Source organism: Octopus bimaculoides, chromosome 2, assembly GCF_046866305.1.
Source record: "Octopus bimaculoides isolate indiv1 chromosome 2, ASM4686630v1, whole genome shotgun sequence".
NCBI lineage: Eukaryota > Metazoa > Mollusca > Cephalopoda > Octopoda > Octopodidae > Octopus > Octopus bimaculoides.
In genome coordinates this window covers 88,359,086-88,365,662 of record NC_142929.1, presented here as the reverse complement: position 1 = coordinate 88,365,662, position 6,577 = coordinate 88,359,086, and the positions used below count along the sequence as shown (strand labels likewise).

The following is a 6,577-nucleotide window of genomic DNA, read 5'->3' as shown; positions in this document are numbered from 1 at the left end:
GTCGAAGATGACGTATGAGTGCTCGATTTTTGCCGGACGACCTGCATAAATGATTTGTTTATTGTGATCGAATACATGTATTAAATCATTCACTCCATCAAATCGACATTGCCTGTATAGGTGCACAAGTGTGCCACACGTCAGATACTGAAATGATCGCTGAGCAACGTGAAATGAAGTGTTTTGCTCAAGAACACAACGTGCCGCCTAGTCCGGGAATCGAACTCACTATCTAGCGATCGTGAGTGCAACACCCTAACCACAAGTAGTAGTGCGATGTGGTAATACAAAATAAGAAAACTTTAGATTAGTTCAAATATGCTTTTTAAAAATTCTTGCTTATGGTAAAAAGGTATAAAGACAAGCATTATCAGCTCAAAGCTCCTTCTGTGGACTGCTAGATGCGCATTTCTGGTACTTTTCCGTATTCGGTAGCAGATACCAAGGAAAGGGCACCCTGTGCAAACAAAAAGCCTAAATTTCTGATTTGCGCTTGTAGACCGCCCAGTCTGATGAAATACATAAATAGCAACGCGAAGCAATGATAGAGAACAAACAAACATGCACGCACACGCGCATATATACATATATATCAGACACACACTGAGATATAGATAGATAGATAGATAGATAGATAAAAATATTTATATCCATTTGTCCGCTCTACTTGTTACCTAGTTTCCTGTAAATATTCCGCTTTACCATTGCTAATTAAATTCTTTTGGCAGATGTCAAACTAAACACTGATTTCCAAACCGAAAGTTTGACCTAGATTAACCACAGTCGAGCTAATACGAAACAAACCCTCTAATTTCGGGAGATTTAAAAGATTTAAAATTTGCCAAGCGCATTTTCAATTGGTAAGATTATTTTCACCTCTCAGAAAGTTTAATGTAAATAATAACATAATAACAAAACAGCTACCAATGTGAGTGTCTAAGCACAGACATTTATATATCATGAAAAGAAAAAAATGGAGAAAATAAGAAGGAAAACAACCAAAATGTGTTGTATAGGACAAAATATTTATCAAACAGCATCTTCAAAGTACCTAAATATAAACAATTATCTGGGAAAAAAAAATGCCTGAAAACAAATAACGTAAAGTTTCAGTGTGAGAGTTTTAAACTCTGCGTCAACTAGTCTTCATAATGTCAATGATTGTATTGACTCGGTGCCCTTTTAATTTCAATTTTAACAGACAACAAAAGTTTGAATCCTCTCGGTGTTTGAGACGATGAAGTCATTTTATTTTACAGCTTTGTTTTTAGTGTTACTTAGTATTTATGTCATGCATCTAGTAGTTATTCTCTCTTGAAACCAGCAATTGGCTTAGAAATAACAATGGAGACGGTTTAAAAGTCTGATGATTTGACGAGATAAGATGTTTTCAGCTCTAGAACTCATAGCTAAAGATATTCTTTTCTACTCTAGGCACAAGGCCAGTATCTTTTGGGGAGTGGGGTCAGTCGATTAGATCGACCCAGTACGCAACTGGTACTTCATTTATCGACCCCGAAAGGATGAAAGGCAAAGTTGACCTCGGCGAAATTTGAACTCAGAACATAAAGACAGACGAAATACCGCTAAGCATTTCGCCCGGCGTGCTAATGTTTCTGCCAGCTCGCCGCCAATCATAGCTAAAGATATTGGAGTGAAGACTAAGTCTTCTAAGTAATGCATTAATTGCTATATATTGATTGTAGGCAAATATGTCTTAATGGATCCATCTGCCAAATCAAATGAAAAATATTTTCTATAATATATTCTGGCCCACGAGTGTGGGCGTGAGTTCGAATCTCACCTCTGGCAGATAATTTTGCTGGAAGTTGTGGCATGCTCCTGTAATTCAGCTACTCAAAGGTTTAGTTGTTACACCAGTTTGAGGACAAGAATCCTGGTAGTCGGTCTTCTATGGCGATCGAGTGTCTGCACGAAGATCGGCATCAACATGGTGCTGGCAAGGGAGCCCATCAGAACCAATTTGTATAAAGAGAGTCGATTCGGCCCAAGGTGGAAACGCAGGAAGTTAAAGACCCCATGTCAAGCAGTTGCCTGTTCGATACAATTGAACTCTCGACCTTTTTAAAAATAGGCGCAGACGTGACCGTGTGGTAAGGAGTTTGCTTCCCAACAACGTTGGCAAGTGTCTTCTACCATAAACTCGGGCTAACCAAAGCCTTGTGAGCAAACTTGGTCGGAAACTGATAGAAACCCGTCGTATATATATATATATATATATTTGTGCGTGTATATGTTTGTGTGTGTTTCGGATTGTCCCACAACCATTTAGCAACCGATGTTCGTTTGTTTATGTCCTCGTAACTTAAAGGTTTGCCAAAAGAAACCGATAGAATAAGTACCAAGTTTTACAAAAATAAATACTGGTGTCTACTCGTTCGAATAAAACTTTTCAAAGCAGTGTCCCAGTATAGCTGCAGTCTAATGACGGAAACAAATAAAAGAGAAAAAATGCCGGTATTCAACTGAACAAATAGCGTTCACTGAGATGGTGAAAGTAAGGCTCTGAAGGAATATAATTCGTGTGTGACATTGTATATGCGGGAAGTGGACATATAAAGGATCCACGACTTAAGAAATCCAAAGAGTAGCTAAATTTATAAAAGCCAGCACCAATAACAGGTGTAAAACAAGTATACGGTAAAGATGAATTTCAGACATAATAAAGGTAGCACATTTATCTGTTACTATCCACCTTCTGTGGGAGGTTCAAGACATTCATAAAGTGCCATTCACATTCGAGTATTTTAGGATTATAGAAATATTATAAAGAGCAAGAGAAAGAAATAGAGATAAATTTGGAAGTATCAACTTTATTAAATATTAAAGATTATAAAAAATATTCGAAGTTATAAACATACTGCATATCTATTCTAAATTGTTTGATTGATTTATTTTTGATATATTTCTTTTGGTTTATAGTTGCATGTTGTTACTTTGTACCAGTAAGCAATGAACTAAATGAACGACAAAAATAATGTTCACAAGATTTTGTTGATCAGAAATATTTTAAAATATATCATGTAACAATACATAGAATGCTTATCGGCTTCTATTTTCTTTTGAGTTTTCTTTTAAAGAACTATCCAGACACGCTTGATATCAACGAACAGGATTGGGGATCTTCTCGGCTGAGATTTTCTAACCACAAAATACCTGGAATTTTATATAATATACTTATATAATGATCCTACTGCAACATTAAAATATGTTTCAAGCGTAATGCTATAAACTCTAATCATAACATAAAAATATCATGCTAAAAATGTCACCAAACATTTGAAAAGCCAACACGAGTCAGAGCCAAATCAATTTCGTCTTGTCTTGTCAGTTCCCAGACTGCAGAAGACTTTTTATTCTCGCAATATATTTATGGGTTTAAGGTTTTATGAACAGCTTTTGTTGGTTTGAAACAATTCCTACCACTCTGACTATCCACTAGTACGAAACCAGGTTATACCGGAAAGCGAAGAATTTGTTCCCACTGAGAAATATAGAAAAGAAAACATATTACTCTTATTATCCACATTACGTAAAATTATTTTTACGTATAACTTTTAATAATAATCAGCCATACATTTAAAGTCATCACGAGTAGTAATGTTATCCCAGAAATATTTAAAAAATGACACAATTGCTTAATATTTCTACAGACAACATTACTCAAAACGAACAAAACATATTCTTTATAACAGAAAAAAGTTCTTTTGGTATTACATTTCACCTGATTGGAGGTGAAATTTTTACTAGATCTAAATTATTTAAGTAAAATCAGATATTGACAAGCATTTTTACTTGCGAGACTCTCAATATAATGCTTAACAAACGCAAATATTGTTATTTTGGGTTATTTTTGAGGGTTTCAACTCTATGTTATTCATTGATATTAATAAATGACAGCTGCAGGAGAAATCACGACTGAGAATTCGAACGGAAATCGTTAATTTGTCTACGAGAATTGTTTTCACTATCATTCTTTCATTGCTTTGTTTTTATATACTTAAATCAAAGGAAAAGGTGTAACATCCATGAAGTTGTTGTAGAGCCTCGGAGATGAGAAGAGGATTAAACCAAAAATCTTGTGTTATCTTCCATTCGTAAACTTAATTTGAATGTTTGTAACAGATTATACCAAAGGGGCGAGTTGAGATGTAAAACTAGGCGATGGATTAAGTCTAACATATGGATTATATAAATTGTTTAATATTAGAAGACAGTTGTAGTTAGCGCCAGTTCAACTATGATCAGGCAGACCCATAGTCAAAAGTATTTCAGTCAAAGTTATCTTGTCTTTATTTCAGACACAATGTATTTGCGATTACATTATGCAATATATTCTTAAGATAACATTTTTAAGATAGAAGGATTTGATTTAAGAGAGATTTAATTGCAATAAAGGCCTCCATTGTTGATTTGTAAGTACTCGGTCAAGCTATTAGGTGCGATTTACAGACCTACACTGTGCCTACACCTAATCTAGGAACATAATGCGCATGCAAACAGGCAGGGTTCATCGTATAAGATGCAGAGTTTCAACTTCTGGATTGTGATGGAAGTTGCTACAGCGGTACAAGATATATTCAGTTGGCCTGCGACATTTTCTGTTTGTTTGCATTTATTTCTGGCTATTTGCATCTAAGAACTGTCTGAGCCAAATGATATCATTAATTTATTAATGCTTCTGTTTTTATAAATAAAAGCAGAAAAATCACCCTCCTGGCGGTTTTCTACTTCTTGTTATCGTAAGGATATGCACTGTGTGTTTATTATATTATATTATATTATATATATATATATACATATATATATATATATATATATATATATATATACATACACACATACATACATGCATACATACTTACATAGATACATACATACATACATACATACACACAGACACACACACACACACACACACACACACACACACACACACACACACACACACACACATACGCACAGAACCCTAATGAGAAGCGTGCATGCCAAAGGGCTACCAAAAATTTCAAGATTAACATACTAGCTGACATTAGATTTGTCATAGTCTCTGCGATCTGGCCCCTTGTTGAGGCATCTCAAATAACAGAATTTGTTCCATGTTGCTCTAAAATCTAACTAAAATTTTGCACGGAAATATCGGTTCTCTTATGCATTTTAAAATCTATATGCAAAAATTAATCATGTGATAGGAGTGGACATCTTGCCATCGGTACTAATTGTGTGATTAAACTGAATCAACAAAACCGAATTAATGTCTGCTAGCTGCCAAACATAATGAACGCCATTGATAACAAAGTCAATCATTTGATTATCCTAAAGCAAAGCAGCTTTCTGATATCTATCGAGGACAATTTGAGAGCATTGATTTAATCAAACAAGTCAGTGAGATTAGATAAATATAGTATAAATCATTCCGCCGTTAGAAAATTTTACTATAAGCTTGACCAAAACACAGAAAGAAGCCTATGCAGACACGGTACAACAACGCCACAAGAACTAACATCCAGTAGAAAGCAAGCCTAAAACACAAGGGATTGATATTGGAATCCGCCCATACGAGATATTCCACCCCACAAAATACATAGAATATATGATTCAGAAAGGGCTCTTATAAAACTCGTAAACGTTCTCTAACGATTATACCGGACGAAAATTTCCAGTGATTGTTCTCTAATAAAAACACCAAACAGCGAAACCGGAGACCGATAACAATTTGTACTCATTCTTGGAAGGTATTCCTTGTATTGTCTACCTTATAAGCTTTTCTGACATACAAAGTTGTGATCACATTGACATCCAAGAAGTTTGGAATACACTATAGAAAAAAAGAAACACTTTGACTGTTCGAACATGAAAACACTACAACAAATCAGTATTTACAGAGTGTATTAGAAACGTTTATTAGGATTGATATAACTTACAAAGGAATCGTAAACAAGACTGAGAAATGGTGGAAACATATGAATGAAATAGCTAGACTATTATGGAAACTCTGAATTATTCTTATCAAAGAGTGTCGTAGATGGAGTTATGATAATGCTGCCAACATGTCTGGCAAGTACAATGGTACCAAGCGACACATCCATACTGCCGTTTCATTATGCATTTATTCTCCATGTGCCCGCCATTCCCTAGCTATGTGGAATAGATTTCCTATCTTGTTGCTCATAGGCAAATAGGGTTTGTTTTTATTTATTTTTTAGTACTGCAAGCACTTTACCATTTGTTTTCTTCGAGTATTCAGCGCTGAGCTCTTCTGAACCTCTCTCCAAACCGTTAAAGAAGTAAATGGTGTAATGAAATACATGTCGTCCTCCGTTTGCATCTTCCAGAACTTCCATAGAACTGGTATGAAGAAAATTAAGAATAGTAACAACTTGATCATATTTCAGACAAGACTATTAATTTATATGAAGTATATCCCATTAGATACTAACAAGCACTTAATGATAATATTTACAAAAGTAACAAACAATGCTTTAAAAAATTTTTAAGAAAATAATAAACAAAGTTAGACATATCGAAGACAATCAGATTGGATAATGGGTCGAAT

General features: G+C 34.8%; 1 non-coding gene across 1 annotated transcript; it reads left to right on the top strand.

The window, feature by feature from the left end:
- Positions 1-1,821: 1,821 nt before the first annotated feature.
- Positions 1,822-2,105, top strand: LOC149137147 (signal recognition particle RNA). The gene has a single exon (XR_016240888.1).
- The last annotated feature ends 4,472 nt before the right edge of the window (positions 2,106-6,577 follow it).